Genomic DNA, 23,536 nt, shown 5'->3' with positions numbered 1-23,536 from the left:
AGAGGAGCAACTGACAGTGCAAAGGCAAACCCATCTGGGCTGCCCCATTGCCCCATTGTGGCAAGATATCGCTCTCCTATTGAACTGTCTTTATCTCAACTCACAAGTTTTGCCTTTTGCCTTTTTTTTTTTTTTTGACTCTACTCCCCATCCCACCAGGGGGGACCACGACAGTCTGTTATATTTCAGTTTTTCCTAAGACATGTTGGAGGCCAAAAGCATGTCAAACATGAAAATTCACAGGATATCCAAACAAGTTAGTTTATTAATTAGTATATTCTCAGTAAAGAGCTATTTAGAAATGTCATGGTTTAATCCCAGTTGGCAGCTAAGCACCACACAGCTGCTCACTCACTTGCCCACACTCAGAGGGAGGGAGGAGAGAATCGGAAGGGTAAAAGTGAGAAAACTTGTGGACTGAGATAAGGACAGGTTAATAGGCAAAGTAAAAGATGCATGCACAAGCAAAGCAAAATAGGAATTAATTCACTGCTTCCCATTGGCAGGCAGGTGTTTAGCCATTTCCAGGAAAGCAGAGCATCAGCACACATAACAGTTACTTGGGAAGACAAATGCCATAACTCCGAATCTCCTTCCTCTCAGCTTTTATTGTTGAGCATGACATCACATGGTATCAAATATCCCTTTGGTCAGTTGAGTCAGCTGTCCTGACTGTGTCCCCTCCCAAGTTCTTGGGCATCTCCAGCCTATTTGCTAGCAGGGCAGTGTGAGAAGCAGAAAAGGCCTTGATACTGTGTAAGCACTGCTCAGCAATAACTAAAACAACATTGTGTTATCAACAGTATTTTCAGCACAAATCCAAAACATAATCCCATACAGGCTACTATGAAGAAAATTATCTCAGACAAAACCAGTACAAGAAAGAATTGGATATGTTCTGATAATAGCCTTGTGCATTGCGTTAGGTTATCTGACCACACTGCAAGAAACAGACTAAATGAGACACTCAACAATTAGGGTCTCTTCTTGCTTGAGTTATTAGTTAATGTTCTACATGTTCAGTGTTAAGCTGTACCATGGAAGCTTATTCACTTACCTTGAACTCTATGATTAGACATCCTTTTTCATATGGCCTATGATATATTGGCATGCCTTCATTCAGCACACATTTAATATCCCCATGTTTGACAGTCTGGCCTTAAGTGAATAAAAAACAACAACAACAAAAACAAACAAACAAAAAAAAACCACACCAAAACAAAACAAAAAAACTCCAGGCAGGCAAAACAAGCAATTTTAGTTTCAATGTCTTTCAGGATGTATTTGTACAGCTCTGTAAGCTGTGTTTCAACAACTATACTGATATCCAGTAGTCTCATAGGGACCTACTACCTGATCACTTTTGCATAGGAGAACATGTGCACATCTATGCTATATTCTACCATTTTGTATGCTTCTCAAAGGGAGCATACCTATGAATGTAAAGTATTCCAGGAAATCCAAATCTGAAAAATTCATCTTCGGAGACCTTGAGTATCCTCAGGATATCAGCACATCCATGAAGTAAAATTTGTTACTGTATCATAAAAAGAAACACATAGTTACTGTTGCCCACTAAGCAAAATTTTTATTTATTTAACGCTCTCTGCTGTAAAAACTTGGGGGGGGAGGAGGGAAAATGTCAGGGATTGGCTCAAGGAGCGTGGACATGAGTCCACTGAGCAACTGTACGAGCAGAGCCCATTTTAGTTGACATAAGTAGGCCTCAGTTAGCTTTTCTATTAGGCCATGGGAAAGGGGAAAATGGAAAAGTACTGACTAAAGCAGGGTCAGGATATCCTTGAAGAGATAAGAGTCAAAAGAATGCGGGATGCGCATAGCTAGCTAAACCCAAGTAGGTGGAGTAAGTAAATGTAACCTTTTAGTGCTTAGCCTATCAGATAGAGACAAGTATGCATAATTATGGTATTTGGTATAAATACACGCTATCTTGGGCAATAAAGTTGAATCATGCTTTATCACTCACATTGAGTCGGCCTGCATGTTTTTCTCAGCCGCGTACTCGCAAGTGGCGCCCGAACAGGGACTCTCGAAGGAGCGGCTGAAGCAGAGGGGCACCGGGAAGCAGCGACCGGGGGGTCAAGAGCGACCGAACACTGCGTGCGTCGGTGTGTCATCTTCGAGGACCTGAACTGAATTTAGGAGTTCGCCATCTGCATGGGCTACAGGGCAAGGGCTGCAGGTGGTACCAGGTTTACAAGGTACCAAGGATTATAGGGTAAGGCGCCTTTCTTTTGCCTAAGGGCAGGTATCAGGATTTCTTTTGCCTAAGGGCAGGTATCAGGATTTTTTTTTGCCTAAGGGCAGGTATCAGGATTTTTTTTTTTTTGCCTAAGGGCAGGTATCAGGATATGGATAAAGGAACTATGGATTTAGAAGTAGCCCAAGATTTATTACAGCGCTTTCTAGAAAAGCGGGGGGGGGGGGGGTTGAGTGTATCAAGCATCTAGCTGGTCTAGTTGCAGTAGGTCGAGTGAAAGGGTGTTTTTCGAATACTGATTCGCTCTTTGATGTGTCGGAATGGAGAAAATTAGGAGACATACTATGGGATATGGTTATAGATGATGATAAATCAGCGAAAAACCTCAAAAGACTATTAACTTGGTGCAGAGGCAATAGGTATCCTGCTGACCTGTCAGGAGTTTTTCGAATAGAGACTTGGAAAAAGATGGGAACTGTGTTGTGGAAGGCAATTAGTCACCATGAAAAATATATTCTCGGCCTTGTAACCATATGGAAACTGATAAATACTACAGTGAAGCAATGAAAACCTGAAAAGACTTTTACGAGCATTAGTGACTCAAAACTTAAACTTGAACTTTGGGACAGAGCATTAACTGATAACACGCAGGTCACAGTAAACTTGCTGAAGTCTGCACAATGTTTTCCTTATTAGCCTGTTTTCTTTGTGGGTATCTGTTTAAGCATGTTGCAATTTTGGTAGGTCTTTGTTATATGGTACAGTAAGCTCACAGACTGTTAAATCATGAGAATCGGTTGACTCAAAAGGTGCGTTTTGTGATAGTACAAAAGATCATGAGTAATTTAGTTCCTTACTGCGTGAACGTGATGTTAAGATTTTATGTGTAGTAGCTGTTATATTTTTTTCTAGCGTACTAGCTTTATTCCAATATCCAGACTTGCGCAACTCTGTGACAGGCTGTCTCTCATCTCGGTGCACTAAATTTGGCCTTTTTGTATGCACATCAAGTAAAGAATCCTGGTTTTAGAATAACAGTTGTAGCGCACCAGATGAGACACTAATAAAAGGCCTTGCCCAGTCCAGCTCACTGCGGCGGCGGGGGGGCGGGTGCCAAATGGGCCTCCTGCGCGCACTGACCCATTTTGTCAGGGAGACCCAGAGGTACCTCCACCTGGCTGAGCAGTAAGCGGTTCAAAGGTGCAATGCAAAAAATTGAGATATTGTCTTAAATTGGTGTAAGTGTGATCCATCTGCTTATTTGAACTTGGTATATGGTTTTCATATCTGAGCTCAGTATTTTAGTTTGCATATTCATATTTGGTACCAAAAGAATCTTGTTTGGGGAGAGAATTACAAAATGGGAACTGGTTCCACTGCTAAAATTCCACCTTGCTCCCCCTTAGGATGCACCCTTACACATTAGAGTAATCGCTTATATTGTTAGAAAAGCATTTAAATTGTTAAAATACTATGATAGATGTGAACTTGGGGTATTGTATGAAGTTATGAAGTTGTATTTAAAGGTTGCTGGAATGTGAACTGATTTGGATCTAGGACAATAGAATAATGGATTTATGTTTATTATACTGGTTTATACTGTTTTTTGACATCTCTAAATTGTAAAAGGTAAATGGAGCTAAGGAATGTAACTATTGCTGAGCTACTTGAAATTGCATATAAAGTGTAGTTGGAATGAAATGGGAAAACAAAAGAGCAAAATATCCCAGGCCTGTGTGCAGCTCATTGTAACTGAGAAGTTTCCCAGAGCCTCCTACTTCGTACCAGCCAGTATGCCAGCTGCGTGACCTTGGTTATATCTACACTGCAAAGAAAGAAAAAACAACTGGAAAAACCTGGCTGCCCGCTTTTAAAGCAGTGAAAGGGGGGTTCTCTCTCCCCCCACTGCAGCGATGTAATACTGAATGGAGCAGTCCGAGGGTGAAGTTTAAAGGCATCCTGAGCAGACCCGTAGTTCTAATGAAACTGGAAAATTAAACCAAAAATTTGTTGATAGACTTATCCTGTGGTAACTAGTTGTAAGAGACTTCTTAGTAAATTCACCATGCTATTTTTTTGAGGTCATGGGAGACAACGAAAGAAAGGCCGTTTTTTGAGACCAATGGAATGCCAGATTTGGAACAAAGTTTTAATACATGAATTCTTGTATTTGCCCAAAAGTCCTATACCTCTCTTGGGTCAGGATTTGTTAAGTAAATTGTAAGCTCAAATAATGTTTTCTGAGAATTCTGTTTAGTTGCATGTCCTACAAGAAGCTGCTTGGATGGTGCAGATCTGCTTGTGCAAGTGAGAAATCTTCAAGGAACTTTTGAATGCTGTATTTCCAATAGTATTAACAGCCAATGTTTTGATAAAGCAAATACTACACTGATAGATCTGAAACAGGACTTCGATCCAGTAAGGGAAAACAATATCCAATAAATATGACAGCCAAAATGCAGTTGGAAACTTTGAGGAATGAATTTATGACAACTTTACAGGCTGACTGCATTTGATTGGACTTGCAGATTTGTCTATGAAACAACCTGTGGCTATTGTGGGACAGTATGATGAGAATGCTAACAGACTGATATACCAATTGTCACTCTAATCAAGAAAATGCAGGGAATGAATTTAAGTCTTAATAGGCCATGATCCTTTTGTCATATATGTACCATTTGTGAAATTTAATTCTGATTTTTTTTTTCCTTATTTGTAATCTATGTCTTTGTAAATTGCACTAGCTGGTTTTCTTAACAGCACAGCTTTTAGTATGCATAAATGTAAATTGCTGCAGAACCTGCAAGTCTTTAACATCAGGTCATAGGCCATACTTGTATTTGGTCTGATCCTACATACTTGCATAGTTTTTGTTGATGGTTCAGAGAAGTCTCATGAAGCTGTAGTGGCTTAGCGTGAAGATAGCGATTAGCATCATTCTGTGAAAATTATTGAAAGTTCAACCCAATTAGCAGAACTTGGCACAGATTTAAATTATTTAGAGATTTTTAAGGAGAAACCTCTAAATTTGATTTGCGATTTTGAGTACGTAGTCAAGATCCAACGCACGTATCTGATTCTGAACTGTGTTTTTGTTTTGTTTTGGTTTGTTTTTTTTTTTTTTTTTAAACAAAAAGGGGGGAGAAGTAGGGAAAACATCACAAAACCAATTGTCAAAAGGATTGTATGTGATGAATCACTTATATCTAAGTGGTGCAGCCTAAATTTGCCCTGTGATGAAACACTTTGTAAGTATGACCCAAAACCATGCTAAATCAGAAAAAACCTACATTAGTTATGGTCAAATCACTAGTTAACGGTCAATGGAAAAGGCCACACCAATTGATAACCTGGGGGAGAGGTTATGCTTGTGTTTTTACAGATCAAGGGCCGCAATGGTTGCCAGCACGAAATGTGAAACCTGTGTTATCTTCCTGACAATGATTGTTGCTGCTGCTGTGTTTTGGATGCCTGCACAGACAAAGACTAACATGTGGATTACTTTAGCCAACATGACTGACCAGGACTCTATATGCCTAACTACGATGTCTCTGGAAAAAACGTTCCACACATGCTTGGTTGGTGTCTTCCTTGATGACTACAGCAGCATCACACGACTGTTTCAAATAGTGGTCGATGCAGAGGCATTGCAACGAACTGTAATAATACTAACATGGCACTTTGGATTAATTGCCTTCTGGAAGCAGACATCGAACCACAGGAACTGGAATTGCTGGCATCTATGCCCATGGATGCTTGTATCCAGCTGGTTTGTGAAAAGTGTCAGAACAGTATACAAGAACATGAATGGATAAAACTGCAAAATGTTAATGCTACCCTTGGTGACTACAGAAATGAAACTCGATGGTGTAATGCTTCACAGAAGAATCCAAGGGATGTCATTGATAATGTGGGACAGCGACCCCAAAACCTCCTGTATGGTGTATTCTTGATCTGTGAAGATAGAGCCTGACCAGGAATTCCTTCTAATGCTGTTGGAGGACTGTGTATTTTGGGACTATTAACTCTCTTAATGCCCAGTGTATCTATGATAATAGATCACAGAAGAGCAAGACGAGAAAAACACTTTTTGCATGTGTATGAGTCAAAATGTGATGATAATGTAGATTTTTGAGGATCAGGGTTAAGGGTTTTAGGATCTCTTTTATCTAGTGATGGCACAACTGAAGCTTTAAATACTTTAGAAAAATTAGGATGCTGGCTAGTTAAGCAAACAAACAGAACTTCTAAGGCTTTAAGTGGACTTTTGTTAGATGTAGATTCTGTAAGACATGCTACACTGCAGAATACAGTCACAGGAGACTTTTGTTATTAGCCCATGGCCATGGATGTGAGGAATTTGACGGAATGTGCTGTATGGATTTACAGGATAAGTCCATCCACAAGGAGATTAAACAACTTACGGACCATTCACAGACGATCAGAGAGGATATGGGCCTCTTTGGCTTAGAGGGCCTCACGAACTGGTTTGGTCTAGGAGGCTGGGTAAAAGGGCTTTTGCAGAGTGCTCTGGCTCTCTTAATGATAGTAGTAGTTGTATTAATATGCTTGAGCTGTGCTATATCATGTATTAAGAAGATTTTAGAGCAGACACTTGGGCAGGCTCTGCTCGTAAAAAAAAAAAAAAAAAGAAAAGAGGGGAGATGTCAGGGATTGGCTCAAGGAGCATGGACATGAGTCCACCGAGCAACTGTACGAGCAGAGCCCATTTTAGTTGACATAAGTAGGCCTCAGTTAGCTTTTCTATTAGGCCATGGGAAAGGGGAAAATGGAAAAGTACTGACTAAAGCAGGGTCAGGATATCCTTGAAGAGATAAGAGTCAGAAGAATGCGGGATGCGCATAGCTAGCTAAACCCAAGTAGGTGGAGTAAGTAAATGTAACCTTTTAGTGCTTAGCCTATTAGATAGAGACAAGTATGCATAATTATGGTATTTGGTATAAATACACGCTATCTTGGGCAATAAAGTTGAATCATGCTTTATCACTCACATTGAGTCAGCCTGCATGTTTTCCTCAGTCGCGTACTCGCAGGAAAAGAAGTAGTATTTTAAGGATCAATCCTTTCTGCTCCCCTATGCTAATTGCTTGCTTTTCAGCTTGCATTTGCTGGATGCACAGATTTTTAGCACAAAGCAAACCAACACTTACCAGGATGAGAACTAATAATTATATTTCTGTTATCCAGTGTTGCAATAGGCTTTTGAAAGCCACACAGTGCTTCAACCAGCTGTATATCCCCTCACCTATTGTAGAACCAAGCAACAATAGTCAGGGGTGCAATGAGGGAATAGGAAGAGTGAGAAGGACCATGCCTAAACTCAAGTATTAAATTCGGTGCAGAAAATAAATTTGGAAACTTAATACTAAGAAGCCTGACCAGTAAAATAGAGAACATTAACTATTAACTAAGCCAACTACTTCAGGGATAATACCTGTGATAAGAGCCATTTACTACTCAAGGACAGTTATTCAAAAGCTAACCCCCCCAAACCATACCATGCACAACAGCATTCAGTTTCATTTCACTGTGCTTTCCTCCTTCTGAGAAAAGGTCTGTCTCAGCCTCCAAACTTCTGCTGTTGAGACAATTAACCCCTTTAACAGTCCAAATTAAAAAAAAATAATTGCATAATACTGTCATATATCAGCACAATCATCTAAAGAAACAAGATGCAGCGACACTTTTTTAATCACTCTTTTTTATTCTTCTCCAACATCATGTTTGGCTTTCAAATGTTGTGGGCAACACTAGGGATCTAATGTGATTTTGTACCTTCTTAGTTACATCATTAGGGGAGACTAACTCCCCTGAGATCATACTGCTGCCCTAATCTGGTAAAGCTGATCTTTTTTGACTAATTTAAATATCCTCACTTCAAAAGTAGATGCCTAGGGAAGAGTACAAGAGTAAGGTAAGCAGATGACACTGCCCCAGAATACACTCAGCATCCAGCCCTTATCAAGCACAAGGACTTTAACTGGGAAGTGTATTTTTTTTCCCTCCCTTTCACAAAATCTATTGATGGCTATTGACCACTGACAGCATCTTACACCAATCATTTTCATATCCACATACAAAGTGCTACTTCCAGTTCTGAACCTCATACAACCACAGAATGGCTGTAGTTGGAAGGAACTTCCAGAGGTCATCTGGTCCAGCTCCTCTGCCCAAGCAGATTCACCTGGAGCAGGCTGCCCAGGACCACATCCAAACAGTTTATTAATATCTCCAAGGAGGGAGATTTCACAGCCCCTCTGGGCAACCTGTTCCAGTGCTTGGTCACCCTCCCAGTGAAAAAGTTTCCCTACATTCAGACAGAATCACCTGTGCTTCAGTTTGTGCCCACTGCCCCTTGTCCTGTTGGTAACAGTAACTGTAATATCTCAAGTGATTCAAAGAGACAGACAACAGTTGCTCCTACACAAATTCTCCCTACACAAATTCTTCCTCTTCCTTCCTCCTCTCTTTTCTCCAAGGAAGGATCTACTTAAAAAAAAAAAAAAATCACTCTCCACATAGAAGCTATTCCATCTTTTCCTCATTACCTTCTGTATCTTTGTGTATGGGGTCTGGCTGGGATGGAGTTAACTTCATTTTATAGCAGCCCATGTGGTACTGTGTTTTAAATTTGTGACTGACTTATTGAACTGTCTTTATTTCACCCCACAAGTTTTCTTGCTTTTGCTCTTCCTATTCTCTCCCCCAGGATGCTGGGGAGGGGGTGGGAGGGTAAATAAGCAAGCAAATCTGTGGCTTTCTGCCTGGGGTCAACCCACTACACTTTTAAATGTAAAATCTGCATTACATGCAGTATTCAAGGTACAGGCACACCACAGATTTTTATATAGACAGCAATTAGTTTTGTCGTCATCCCATGTCCTCCCCCCCCCAAATTCCTAACATTTTATTTGCTTCTTAGCATTGAGATGATCTATTAATAGATCTGTTACAACCAACATTTTGGCACTGCTGAGATCCCACTATGTGCAAGTATTAAAGTTTATGCACTTCATTTTACATTTAACATTCAACTGAAATTTTCATGTTTGTTGCATTATATAATGCAATCATTCTGCAACTCTAATCAACTTCCATCTTCCTTAACCTGTAAAAGTTCTGTATCATCAAATCATCACCTCAGATTTTAAATGAAATTAAAGGTCCCCAGTGCAGGTCTTTTTAGGATTCATTTGGGGTCTCATCATCTTTCTTTATCAGAGGGAATTATATTCTTACCTGGTTTCCTACTTTTTAGCCTGTAATCCATGTAATATTCCCTTCCACTCCTTAGTAGTTTAGTATATTCAAAAACTCTTTGCTGAAAAATTTCATTCAATGCCATTTCAGCAATTCAGTGGTTCACTTGGATCTCCCTAACCTGCAGTAAACACCACTGCAAGTGTGAAAGCTTGAGCATTTCTGATTAAAGAAATCTTAACTTGAAACACTTCAGCCAAACAAAGAGTTAATATTTTCTGCTATTAAAAATAATAACCTGAAGGTTACTGTAGATAAAGTAGATACGGTAATTTTAGTGAGACTGAAAACAAAATGCAGAGCTCAGAACTTTTATTTCAAAAGAAGTCAGAAACAACTCTTGACTACACTAATCAGTTTAAAAATCAGAAATTTTAACATGGAGAAGGGAACAGCCTGAACACTTAAGAACACTCAATCCTGTGTTGTAAGGGGGCCTTTTAAATGCAGCTGGATAAATTATCAAAGAATCATGGAATAGGTGAGGTTGGAAGGGACCCTTCGGAGGTCTCTAGTCCAACCCTCTTTGTCAGCTAGAGCAGGTTGGTCAGGGCCACATCCAGTCAGATTTTGAATAACTGTAAGGATGGAAACCCCACAGCTTCTCTGGGCAACCCATTCCAGTGTTTGACACCACTCCCCCAAATTAAAAAAAAAAAAAAAAAAGCTTTTTCTTAAGTGGAATTTCCTATATTTTATTTCATGTCCATATGTACCTTAGATGCTAAACACTTTGCAATGCTTTTTAAATTAAGATAGCTGTGGGACAGTATTCTCATCTGGACTACAGTAAACAAAAATATGGAGCAAGAAATTAGTTAACCAGTTGGCCTTGAAGGCTGATGTCCAACTGGGGATTGATCAATACAAAATTCTAGGTCACATACTCGAAGACTAAAACCTTAATATATGCAGCAAGCTCAGCTAGAGATGATTAAGTGTAAAGGTAGCAATGAAATTGCTATGTCAACTGTTCCACTCACAAAAATTATTTCCAGCAGAAATAAGAAAGTATTTGTGCCACTGAACAAGACTGTAGCAAAATTCAAAGTCTCATACATTTCTATTCAGCTACATTAGATGACAAGTCAAGTAAAACTCCCTCCTCAACACTAGACAAGCTTGATTTGCAAAACTGAGGGAATGCAATTGCTTATAGATACTGTATACTATATTAAGGAAGACAGTCATATACATTTATTGTATACATTGATGTACACAGGCAGGTACAAGTTAGCTGCAATAAGTTAAGCTTGATAATTAACTTGAATATATTTAGGTATCAACATCCTCAAAGAACCTTCCAAATGGAATCAAAAGAACAAAACAGGACTTGGCTTTATGAGCAGTGTAAAGCCAGAGACTTGAAATTGCCCTAAGGTAGTAAATTAGAACAGCTACTACCAAGTACACAACAAAATATATCCAGTAACAAACAGCTAGGTTTTAAGACAGGACTGAAAGAAGTCTCTAAGTGAATTGTCTCTCCTACACTTCAGTTGCCTCTGATACCTGTATTTCTGAATATTAAGATATTAGAGGACACATATAGCTTAGAAAGATTTTATAGGACACGGATAGCTTAGAAAAATGTTGCTGATTGCTAGGGCTCTAGTGACCTTTAAAGGCTAACCAAAGGTTTGTAACATAACTAGCCACACAAAGTTCCTTGTGTAAGCAGATCACGTAGTAGAGATTTACGACATATTCTTTAGGAACAGGATGTTGAAGTAATAATTAATTAGAGAAAACACAGGTGTTGCTCAAAGAATAGCTTATGTAAGTAGGTATCTACTGCACTTGCTCGAGGAGTTGCCAATGAGGAGAGGTCATTTGCCAGACACGAGAGAAGACCCTTGAAGATGGAAGTTGCAACCGCTGAACAGACTGTAAGAGGCTACAATACCAGCTAAAGAATGTTAGATGGCAGCAAAGATCGTGAAATAACTAACTTAATGTTTATGTAATCATTTCTTAGTATAGGTGCATCGTATGTTAAAAATTTCCAGAATTGTAAATATATGTAATTTTTCTGTCAATATAAGCAAAGCAAAAATGATCAGTCTTTGGCACACTCATGGTGGATCATCCCCAGTGTGTCTCAGCACTGAATAAAAGGAATGCTACTTTTAAAACCTTAAAATGTGGTTTTGAGAGTTATTAATTTGCCATTTTTTACAGTATCACCTCCTTCAGAGTCTCCTACACTCCCTTCTGAAGGTCTGGTGGTAACGAAGTTTAGAAAGCAACTCTGAGTCACTCTGAAAGGAACTTCTAGATGAAACCTGGATGCATCCAGTTAAGTCAGAACTGAAAATTAAAGAAGTTACATTAAAGTCAGCACAAATGATGTCTGCATGTACTGGTTTATTCAGGAGTTTAGTTTAAGGGCACCTCAAACCTATTAAAATAACTTGGACTTGTTAAAAAGGACAAATTTAAAGGTGTCTAGAAAGAGACTTGCCTGGAAAGTAGGGACAGGAGGTACATTCTGTCTGCCCCAGAAGTGGCATTACCTCAGCATAACCCCACAAAACTACTGATATCAAGGAACATCTAACAAGGCTAAAGCTCAAGCCAGTGCAGGGGGTTGGACACCAATACTCCAGTACAATCAAAACTTCAAGTCCCAGGCAACATCATAAATGCATGGACCAGACAGACCCTTTGACACAACTGATTCAATACCTGGTTTCACTGGAAGCTGGGTAGACAAAATTGCTCATCACTAGCCTGCCAAATGCCATAAAAGTTCCAATTCTTTTATCTGCAAGCTCAATGCTGGAAGCTGTTAACAGTAGTGTTCCATCTGTCCTGCCTCAGCACAAAGTTTTGGCATCAGCTTCTGGAGTTAAGCACCATACAAGGCTGCTGATTGGACTGACTACAGGCTATACTAGAGCCTTAGACCTATATTATTCCTACTTACAGGGACAAAGGGATGAGCTGGTAGACTAAGTGCCCTCATGTTAAGAGACCAATGCCTTCCCAAATTCATTGTTCCCCTCATGAATGCTCTGATCAACAGTTAGTTACACTTGGTACCTACTGCTCATCCTCTAGAGCAGGGGTGTCAAACTCATTTTCACCAGGGGCCACATCAGCCTCACGGTTGCCTTCAAAGGGTCAAATGTAATTTTAGGACTGTATAAATGTAGGAGTAATTACCTCTGCTCTAGAGATTGCTAAAGTGCTGCTTTCTCCACATGACAGACTCATTTCACAAAGTAACTTGAAACAATGGACTTTAACACAAAGCAACATTGTCAGGCAATGTGAAGTACTTGACTAACACAGTTGACACTACCCAGTTGTTTCGATTCCACAGATTACCAGTCCTCTCCATTCCTCATGTTACCCAATGCATTCAGGCAAGAAAAACACATAGGAGGTAGATCACCTTGATATTATGCATATAGGATGCACACTTCTGACTGTAAGGTGTCCATAAAGAGGATCCTGAGAAATAGCACAAGCACTGAAGCACAATCCTGAGAAATAGGCACAGGCACTCCAAGGCAGAAGAAACGACATAACAAGCAGTTGCCTATGCTAGATCAGTGTTTAGTATTGGAGGGCTTTCACAGAAGGAGGCAAGAACAAGAAATTAGTAAGGCAAGAACTGCTACAGATATTCACAGCTATTAAGAAACAATTATTTTCCAATATTGTTAGTCCTTTGAAGTTTGTGAATTCCCAATATCTATAACTCCCATAGGTTTGTCTTGCTTCCTCTCCCACCCCCAGAGAAAGAAGAAAAACTCACTTCAAACAACCCAAAAAATAAACCATACAACCACAAACCTTGTACATTTAGAGCATCAACTGCTTTGACTAGTTCTACCAGTATTTCTAGAAATATGTCAATATCTGACAGCCCAGACCAACTCACAAGCGAGCTCTAGACATATAGTTCTATCTGACAATATTCCAGTTACTAAAAAAAGCCAGTGTTAACAGAGAAAGCTTAAAGACAAGCATCTGAGGAGCATGCATAAAGACTCACGGAATTTACCTCATAAGTGTAGGGTGCTCTTTTTGATCTAAGACAATAATTACATCCCCTGGCTCTAGTCCTGGCTCTTGGTCCCCTTCACCACGGAATGTTATTTTCTGACCATCCTTCATTCCTATTGCAGAGACCACATATTTCAGCTTTTTTTTTTTTTCTTTCCTCTCAAATGTAACAATGTGAAATATTTTAATAGGCACTAGCTTGTACTATGATATTACTGAACTTTGAGTTTGCAACATTAGGACCTTTGCTTGAAGCAAGTATCTTACCAACTCATCTTTCCAAAACATGTTAGTACTACAAACTTGAGCTATGTTTCATAAGCATGAAATCCCATTCTAGTAGAAATTAGTCACATGCCAAGACAAAAATCCTTGAGGGAAGTACTATCAAGATGGTTTCTATCATATGCACAACCACTACAGAAGAGACATAGAAGAAATGTTGCACACAAAGCTTGCTTTAAGAAGTTGATAAGTCTCTTAAGTCTGTGGCAGAACTACTTGAGAGAAAAGATCTCAATGCCTTCAGTTTAGGAAGCACTCTTCTTAGGAGTGTGACTATCACTCAAGAAAGCAACTTCACCTACAGAAGGGTTATTGCACTATTAATTCTAGCAGCCTGTCACGGAGGCACCCCGAGGTTAGTTTAAGGGACAACAGGGTCCAAAACAACTTTTATTAAACCAGTGAGAAACAGGGTTTTAGCACTCCAAAAGTGACTTAAATACATGTTCGGATATCAGTTGAGGAAAATTATTAAGGGGCAGCAACTAATACAACAGGCGGTCCACAGAGTGCATGCACATGGCTTCACCCAAAACAATGCCAGAGCTGTCTCTGAGTCTGGGAGGAGTACACACTTGCCTGTACACAGTGTGGGATTATTTTAAAGAGATACACGTACTCGTAGTGAGTACGGAAAGTGTACACTCACGATTGTGCGAGGGTAAATTTATAATACACTCGCAATCCTGCGAGGAGAAATTTTACTCACACACGTGGCGGCAAGGCAAGCGGAGTCTCCATCCCGGGGGGACTCTCGGCGGCAGCATCTCGCTCGTGCTCCGAGAGACCCGCGACAATGGGCGGAGTCTCGATGAGAATCCCGTTTTTTATAGGCTGATCAGATCTGACTGTAGGCATTCTAGAAGCTTCTCTGCACCCCCACACTGGCTGTGGGGTGCCCCTGAAGCTTCCAAACATCCCCCACACTGGCCGTGGGCACCCAGCAGCTCCCTGGTGCCTCGGCACTCCCTTCTCCTAACGGCCCTGGCCAGGGTGCTCTGGGGCTAAACAAAAGAAGCTGTTAGCCTCAAACAGCAGAGACAAAGAGGGAGATGTGTCTACTCCTTCCATTTTGAAGGAGGGAGGGGGAGAGAGGGGGGTTTGCATCCTGCCACACAGCCTCATGCTACCCGGTAGAAAACCAGAATCACTACAATAGTCAAAATTTTGCTCTTTTCAGTAACTTTTAAAGCAGTGTTTAAAAATATCAGTGATATACTCTTGCCAAGCTTTAAGTTTAGTGTTACTATGATATTCTTCCTCTTAAAGATGAGACATTACATAAAGCACACTTAAGCAGAGATGCAAAGCAGTTACTGATTACTGTTAGGTACAAGTCTATTGTAAGCCACGTACTTGTCAATGCATTTTACCTTTCAACTCCAACTCCTCCAAAGACCACTCCCACCTACTTTTGAGCAGCCTACTCTGAAGAAAACTGTTTGCTGCTAAATAGCCTTACATTCCCTTATTATTCTGGGGATTAAAATTCTGAATTAAGTTTTGTCAGACATAAAGGACACAGACCAGAACATCTGTACTGCACAATGTCATCAGGGTGACATAAAAAATGAATTCTAAGCATTATAGGCTTAGCAATGTCTTCACACTTCAGGAGACCTGGTCCTCCCCTTCACAGTAAAATGCCATAAAAATTATCAGATTATGTAGGGTCTCCAAAATGTCAAGATAATAGTTAAATTTGATTAATAAACTAAGTGATACGCTTTTTATCAATCCAATTAACTGGTCAGCATCTTTGTTTCTGAACCTGCTCTTATTAGTTTACTACTTGCATTGTTATAGTTGAATTGAATTTTGTGGGCTGTGTTTTGATTCTGTAGACCGTATCCAAGATTCTTAGCTTTGATACTGTATCCAGGTTCAGAATGTGCATTCAAGCATGATTTTATATAGCCATACCCTATTCCTGAAATTGACATAGATTTATGACATATTCTTTAGAACAGGTAACTTAAAACATACCCTATTCTTAAGATTGATATAGATTTATGATATATTCTTTAAAACAGGTAACTTAGAAATAACTGATAAACATGCGAATGTTACTTAGCATTGCTTAGATAGATAATTGGTGTTAGAATAGGTGTGGAATATGCTAATGGTTGTCAAGAATTGTAATGCATATGTATGTGATCAAATTGTATAAATATGGTGTAAACTGAATCAGTGGCTGAAGCCAGCTTTGGGTGCGAACCCCTGGTTTCCCAGCGCTGAAATAAAGCACCGCATATAACTGCACCTGTGGTTATGTGTCTTGAATGCTAACATTTTTGGCGACCCAGATGGGACCTCGCGAGCATTGCTGAGGCGGATCGCGTCTTGATCCTGCTCCAGCTAGCACCGAGGTATTCTTGGGGAGCGCATCGGACGCGACCGACCCTCTGCTGCTCACGACGGACCTCTGACTGGTAAGAAGGTGCTTTATCTGGATTGTTGGGTACCCACTTGGTCTGGTTCTGGTCTGGTAGCCTGCTGGTCAGGCATCTGGTAGCCTGCCGGTCAGACGCGGCGAAAGCCACGCTCGGTTGGGCAGGGAGCTCCCGTGGTATTGCCTAGGCAGCCGTCCGTCAGACAGAGGGAAACCTCTGCAGGTTCGGCATCTGGTCTGGTTATTTGTGCCGCAGGCTCGGCACCTGGTCTGGTTATTTGTGCCGCAGGCTCGGCACCTGGTCTGGTTATTTGTGCGCACCTGGTCTGGTTATTTGTGCTACTCAGCACCTGGTCTGTAGTTCTGGTGATTTAATCTGTATTTACTGTTGAAACCGGTGATTTGATCCTGTTTACTGTTGTTCTGGTAAAGTTACTGTGTTATCTTTCTGTGTTAGTTATCTGTATCCTTCTCTGTTGATATGTCCAATTCAAACGTATCGCCGTCAAATTGCTTTCTGAAACATTAGAAGAAGGCTGGGTTTGGACAGTTTATGCATAAAAGAAGTGTGATTGTGATCTGTTTGCATATTTGAACTCGGTATTCGGTTTGCATGTCTGAGCTCAGTATTTTAGTTTGTATGTTTGTATTTGGTACCAAAAGGATTTGTTTGGGCAAATAATTACAAAATAAGAACCGTTTCTGTTACTAAAGTGCCACCTTGCTCCCCCTTCAGATGCATCTTTACACATGAAAGTAAATTGAGTTAGCTGTATTGCAGTTAGTGTTGTTTTGTGGATAGACTGATTTGGATTTGGATCTAAAATTAATGTCAGGGATTGATGTTTAGTATGCTGTTTATTGACATCTGTAAGAAGTTACAAAAGGCAGGAGCTGAGGGATGTAACTATTGTTCAGCTAATTGGAATTACATATAAAGTTTATAATCACAGGAATTAAATGAAGAGAGAAAAAGGGCAAAAGGAGCCCAAACCTGTGCCCGGCAGCTTCTCCTTGATAAGCTGCAGAGAGAAGGAAAAAAAAAAAAAAAAAAAAAGGTGAAAAGCTGACTGTCTGCTAAAGCGGTGGGAAAGGGGGGGGGGGGAGCGGCGGCTGCTAAGGCTGAAGCTGCAGCTCCTCTCCTCCAAGCTCGCCGCCCGCGGGGGATCATCCAACGTAATAGCACCCCTGCGGTAGGCAGTAGGTGTTGGGGGGGGGAACCAGTCTATGTAAAAGTCCCGTTTTCGCCGCGGGATTTAGTGATCTGGAAGCAGTCGGCTGGTCCTTATCGGGAAAACCCAGATAAGGTTGCAAAAGTGATTAAGATGATAATTAAGACGCAGAATCCTGATTGGGATGATTTACAAGTCATTTTAGATACATTAATGGACTCTACAGAAAAATATGTGGTTATACAGGTTGCGAGGGATAAGGTGAGAGAAGATATTCGGAATGGGAAAGTAGAGGCTAACGTTGACAAGAACTTTCCAAAAGAAGATCCCCAATAATACCGGAGATACAGACAATACAGGAGGCGGGTTAAGCCGTCTCCGGAGGTATCAGGATTGGTTATTGATTAGCGTTTAAACTGCTATGCCGAAGCAAATGAATTGGTCAAAATTGTATGATGTGATGCAGGAAAACAATGAGTCTCCCTCGGCCTTTTTAGAAAGATTAAAAGAAGCTGCCAAAACCGGGATGTAAAATTTTTAGTAGACACAGGGGCTATTTATAGTCTCTACTGAATTCCTTACAGGGGGCGGTAGGTCACCGAGCTACAACAATTGTTGGTGCCACGGGGAAGGAGGAAGTACGGCCATTCCTGCAACCTTTGGATTTGTGTTTTGGAGAAAAGGAGCTAACCCACGAGTTCTTATATGTTCCAGATTGTCCAGTTTCTCTTTTAGGACGAGATTTGCTGACCAAATTAGATGCCACAATAACATTTGAGGATGGAAATTTGGTAATGAAAGTTCCGGAGTCAAAGGTAGGACAAATTTTACTATTAAAGGAAAATCCAATTGTGAAAATACCACAGGCAATAGAAGATGCAGTGATTCCCACGGTATGGGAAACTGACATACCTGGGAAGTCAAAGGCAGCTAAACCTGTGAAAGTAGCGCTGAAGGAAGGTGCTGAACCAGTACGATTAAGACACTACCCATTGAAATTGGAAGCCAGATTAGGAATAGTATCTTTAATTGAGAAATTTTTGAAATATGGAATTCTAGAAGAATGTGAATCAGAATACAATACTCCAATTTTTCCAGTAAAGAAACCTGATGGTAGCTATCGACTAGTCCAAGACTTACGAGCAATAAACCAGATCACTAAGGACATACATCCAGTAGTTGCAAATCCGTATACCTTGTTAACATCTGTGAAAGAGAAATATAAATGGTTTACAGTACTTGATTTAAAAGATGCCTTCTTCTGCATACCCCTTGACCAGGAAAGCAAAAGCTATTCGCTTTTGAATGGGAGAACCCACACAACGGGAGAAAAGCCCAATTAACCTGGACATGCCTTCCACAAGGATTTAAGAATAGTCCAACTATCTTCGGAAATCAACTAGCCAAAGAACTTGAGGAGTGGACTACGAGAGGCTATATCAGAATTCCTCGACAATGGTATTTGTTGCTGCAATATGTGGATGATATTCTGATTGCTGCTGAGACCCAAGAACTTTGCATTCAGGTAACAATTGAAATATTGAATCAATTAGGAATGAATGGATATAAAGTGTCAAAAATAAAGCTCAGATTGCATCCACAACTGTGATCTATCTAGGATGCGAGCTTTCTCAAGGACAGCGAAGACTGAGTATAAACCGTGTACATGCTATCTGTGCGATCTCAGAACCGTGTAACTTACATGAATTAAGATCTTTTCTAGGAATGGCAGGATGGTGCAGGCTCTGGATCATGGACTATGGACTTATTGCCAAACCTTTATACGAGGCACAGAAGAATAAGACCTTGGTGTGGGAAAGACCACAACAAGAAGCTTTTCAAAAATTGAAACAGGCCTTAATGCAAGCGCCTGCTTTGGGCCTACCTGATCTGAGTAAAGACTTTCAGTTGTTTGTACATGAATGACAGAGACTTGCTCTAGGGGTATTAAACCAACGGCTGGGATCTTGGAAAAGGCCCGTCAGTTATTTCTCTAAACAACTTGACCCGGTAAGTGCTGGATGGCCGGCGTGCTTGCGGGCGGTGGCTGCTACCGTGACATTAATTCAGGAAGTCCGGAAACTGACTATGGGGAAAAGGATCGAAGTGTTTGTATCCCATATGGTGACTACTGTATTGGAACAAAAGGGGGGCCATTGGCTTTCCCCAAGTAGGATGATGAAATATCAGGCAATTTTAACAGAGCAGGATGATGTTATCCTAAAAACAACTAACCTAATGAATCCAGCTGTGTTTTTAAGTGCAGAGACTGAAGAAGAAAATCTGGAACATGATTGTGTGGAGGTCATTGAATATACCCACGCAAGTCGACCTGACCTGAAAGATACCCCATTGGAGAAGACGGATTGGGAGCTTTTTACTGACGGCAGTAGTTTTGTGGAAAGCGGAGTGCGGTATGCAGGATACGCGATTACTACTGCCAAAACAGTAATTGAAGCTAAATCCCTACCACCAAACACATCAGCACAGAAAGCTGAGTTGATAGCCCTAACTAGGGCATTAGAGCTCAGTGAGGACAACAGGGTCAATATTTGGACTGACTCAAAATATGCATTCGGGGTTGTTCATGTACATGGAGCTCTTTGGAAAGAGCGTGGACTACTCTCCTTCCAAGGAACAAACATCAAGTACCAAAAAGAAATATTGAACTTGATTAATGCCGTTCAAAAGCCATCACTAGTTGCCATCATGCACTGTAAAGCTCATCAGAGTGGGACATCAACAATTATTGAAGGAAACCGACTTGCTGATCAAACAGCCCGATCAGTGGCATGACGAGTCTGGATGATGGTGGGTCTTGTCTCCCAAAAGGTAAGAGCAATTGATTTATTACCTACACCTTCAGAGGCACCTGAATATTCTACAGAAGATGAGAAATTGGCAAGACTAGTAAAAGCCGTCAAGGATAATTCTGGATGGTATGTAACCACCAACGGACAAATTGTGGTCCCGATCACAATTATGAGAGGGATACTTCAGGCGGAGCACCAGAAGTGTCATTGGGGTGCAGAAGCATTGGTAACTTATCTAAGAAAACAAATTATCTCGGTCCAGATGTTAACAATGGCAAAATCTTTCACAGCTAAGTGTGAAATTTGCTTGAGAAATAAGCCTTTAGTTCGAAGAAAAGTAGATATGGGAAAAATTAGGACAGGTGTACAACCAGGGGATTGTTGGCAGATAGATTATGTGGAACTCCCCAAAACTCGAGGATTCAGATATCTGCTAGTTGGGGTATGCACCTTTTCAGGATGGCCAGAAGCCTTCCCTTGTCGCACCAACCAGGCACAAGAAACTGTAAAATGGTTACTGAAGGAAATAATTCCTAGATTTGGAGTACCATTGGGAATATCATCTGATAGGGGACCGCATTTTGTTGCTCAAGTGGTAAAGGAAGTCAGTAGATGTTTGGGAATTAAATGGGAATTACATACCCCATGGAGACCCCAGTCTAGTGGCCAGGTGGAGAAAATGAATCAGACGTTAAAACGACAACTTAGCAAAATTTGCCAGGAAGCAAAAATTCAGTGGCCCCAGGCCTTACCAATAGCGTTATTGCGAATTAGGATTAAACCTAGGAGTGGAATGTCCGTAAGCCCATACGAAATTCTGTATGGCAGACCATATGAAGCACCTGATCCGAATCCAAGTGTACATGTAAAAGGTAATCAGGATGTGTACAATTATGTGTTGTCTCTCGGCAGGACATTGAATCGACTCAGATCTGTACTAGTGTGGAATCGCCCACTAGCACTTGAGAATCCGGTACATGATATAGAACCTGGAGACACAGTGTATATAAAGACTTGGAGAGAAGATCCTTTAAAAGAACGTTGGGACGGACCTTATCAAGTACTTTTAACTACATTTACCGCAATCAAGGTTGCTGAAATAGACTCCTGGATACATTACACCCGAGTGAAGAAAGTCCCAAAACTGTGGCAATCACGATTAGTGGGTCCAACCACACTTAAAATCACAACGCAGGATGTCTAACTTTTGTTACCGTTTTGTTTTTATAGTAGTTTATGTACCCAGACTGTATGCCACACTGATTTGCAAAGTCACTGGAGAACAATTATGTAAAACACGAAGGGCTATAGGAGATAGTGACGATACTCAAATGCCACAAGTAGTACAGAGTGTACAGAATCAGGCAGAGAATCTGATGATAGGACTAATTCGAGATTTTGCACAAACCCAAAATGTCAGTAGCATCACTGCTTGTCTTCCCATCCCAAAATCAGCTGAAGATCCGGTACAGTGGGGAATAATATCTACGACCTTACCAGAAGTAAATAAGACTGGTAAGATAGTGTGTGAGTCCCATACTAAAATAGAGCAAGTACCAATTGAACAACGGACAAAAGAGCTTGTTAAGAATGCCATGATAAAAAGAGGTGACTGCTTAAAGTTGCCAGGAGCAGAATTTGTAAAGATATGATGATTTCATAATATTGGGTATTGCACGTATGAAAAGTGGACCACCAAAACAGTATATGAAAAGGTTGAGCGAGCCTATTGGGAATGTAAAGATCAGGATAATCAGAACATAACTGAATCATGGGATAACATGTGGACGTTGAGTATAGTACAGCAATATCAATATAGCGAAGCATTTCCATGGTGTATACGATGGACCAATGTAACAAGAGGAGTAACAGTACCGTGGTGGAATTGCTCTCAAGTAATGACCTGCCAGACAGATGTGAAAGAAATACCTCTGTCCATCATTAAAGTTGCAGTAATCGCAGGTTGCATTTGTCAGAAACAATTGGATCCAAAGGAAGCAATCAAAATAGGCATTGATGGAGATAAGATAGATTGTAGAGGAACTATAGGTAGTGTGGGACATTTGGTTTGGGCCTTAAGTGATGGAACCTGGACAACACATTTACTGATAGCAGGACCAGTAAGGGAGGTTACTTTGGGGTTACCAACCCTATGTCCCATTTGGAAAAGGTCACCCTTGAAGAATAGGCAAGAACTCCTACAAGTTAGGTACAAACGAGAGATAGATGAAGATGATGTGTGGCATGAACCATTGGGTAGTGTTAAATTCGGCTGGGCATTAGAATCTTTCTTTGCACCAATCGCAGCCTATAGAAACAGAGAAATGATTGACAGATTAATTGGACAGATGGATCGATTGGCAAGGGTAACCAAAAAGGGTTTTCGAGAATTCAATATACAATTGCAAGCTACGACCAAAATGACTTTGCAGAACAGAATGGCACTTGACATAATGTTGCTAAAAGAAAATGGGGTTTGTGGATATTTAAAAGATAGGGTTGATCATTGCTGCATTCATATCCCAAACGTAACCTCTGAAGTGGAAAAAGATATTTCCCAATTAACCCAAACAGAAAAAGAACTGCAAGCGGAAAAACAAGATGTAGAGCAGAGCTGGGTTGGGGCCTTGCTAGGCAAATTGAACCTGAACCTGGGAGGATGGGTACATTAGTTATTGGAGAGTTTATTTTTGCTTGCCATTATAGTTGCTCTTTTCTTTTTGCTTTATGCTTGTATTAAGCATCAAATAAGTCAATCAAAGGCAAGGAACGACCGCATCTTTACTGTCCTTAGCAGATCCACTTTTGACAACCCTCCAGCTTATAAGGAAAATATAATGTAGTGAAAATGCATTGTCTAGGAATAGAAAAGCATTTTCAAAGGGGGGAAATGTTATAGTTGAATTGAATTTTGTGGGCTGTGTTTTGATTCTGTAGACCGTATCCAAGATTCTTAGCTTTGATACTGTATCCAGGTTCAGAATGTGCATTCAAGCATGATTTTATATAGCCATACCCTATTCCTGAAATTGACATAGATTTATGACATATTCTTTAGAACAGGTAACTTAAAACATACCCTATTCTTAAGATTGATATAGATTTATGATATATTCTTTAAAACAGGTAACTTAGAAATAACTGATAAACATGCGAATGTTACTTAGCATTGCTTAGATAGATAATTGGTGTTAGAATAGGTGTGGAATATGCTAATGGTTGTCAAGAATTGTAATGCATATGTATGTGATCAAATTGTATAAATATGGTGTAAACTGAATCAGTGGCTGAAGCCAGCTTTGGGTGCGAACCCCTGGTTTCCCAGCGCTGAAATAAAGCACCGCATATAACTGCA

At 40.5% G+C, this 23,536-nt stretch overlaps 1 protein-coding gene and 1 long non-coding RNA gene across 13 annotated transcripts in view; one reads left to right on the top strand and one right to left on the bottom strand.

Moving 5' to 3' along the window:
* Positions 1-23,536, bottom strand: part of LOC135577069 (dnaJ homolog subfamily A member 1-like) — a 32,709-nt gene that overhangs the window by 4,809 nt on the left and 4,364 nt on the right. The window lies entirely within an intron of this gene.
* LOC135577070 (uncharacterized) overlaps positions 1-23,536 on the top strand; it is a 36,260-nt gene extending 12,724 nt beyond the window's left edge. For all 12 annotated transcript variants that reach the window (XR_010468676.1, XR_010468668.1, XR_010468665.1 and 9 more), the window contains one exon: positions 1-23,536. This exon is cut by the window's left edge. This is a non-coding gene — a long non-coding RNA (uncharacterized LOC135577070).

This window comes from Columba livia, chromosome W (genome assembly GCF_036013475.1).
Source record: "Columba livia isolate bColLiv1 breed racing homer chromosome W, bColLiv1.pat.W.v2, whole genome shotgun sequence".
NCBI classification, from domain to species: Eukaryota; Metazoa; Chordata; class Aves; order Columbiformes; family Columbidae; genus Columba; species Columba livia.
The sequence above is the reverse complement of the archived record's forward strand: the minus strand, read 5'-3'. Positions and strand labels throughout refer to the sequence as shown.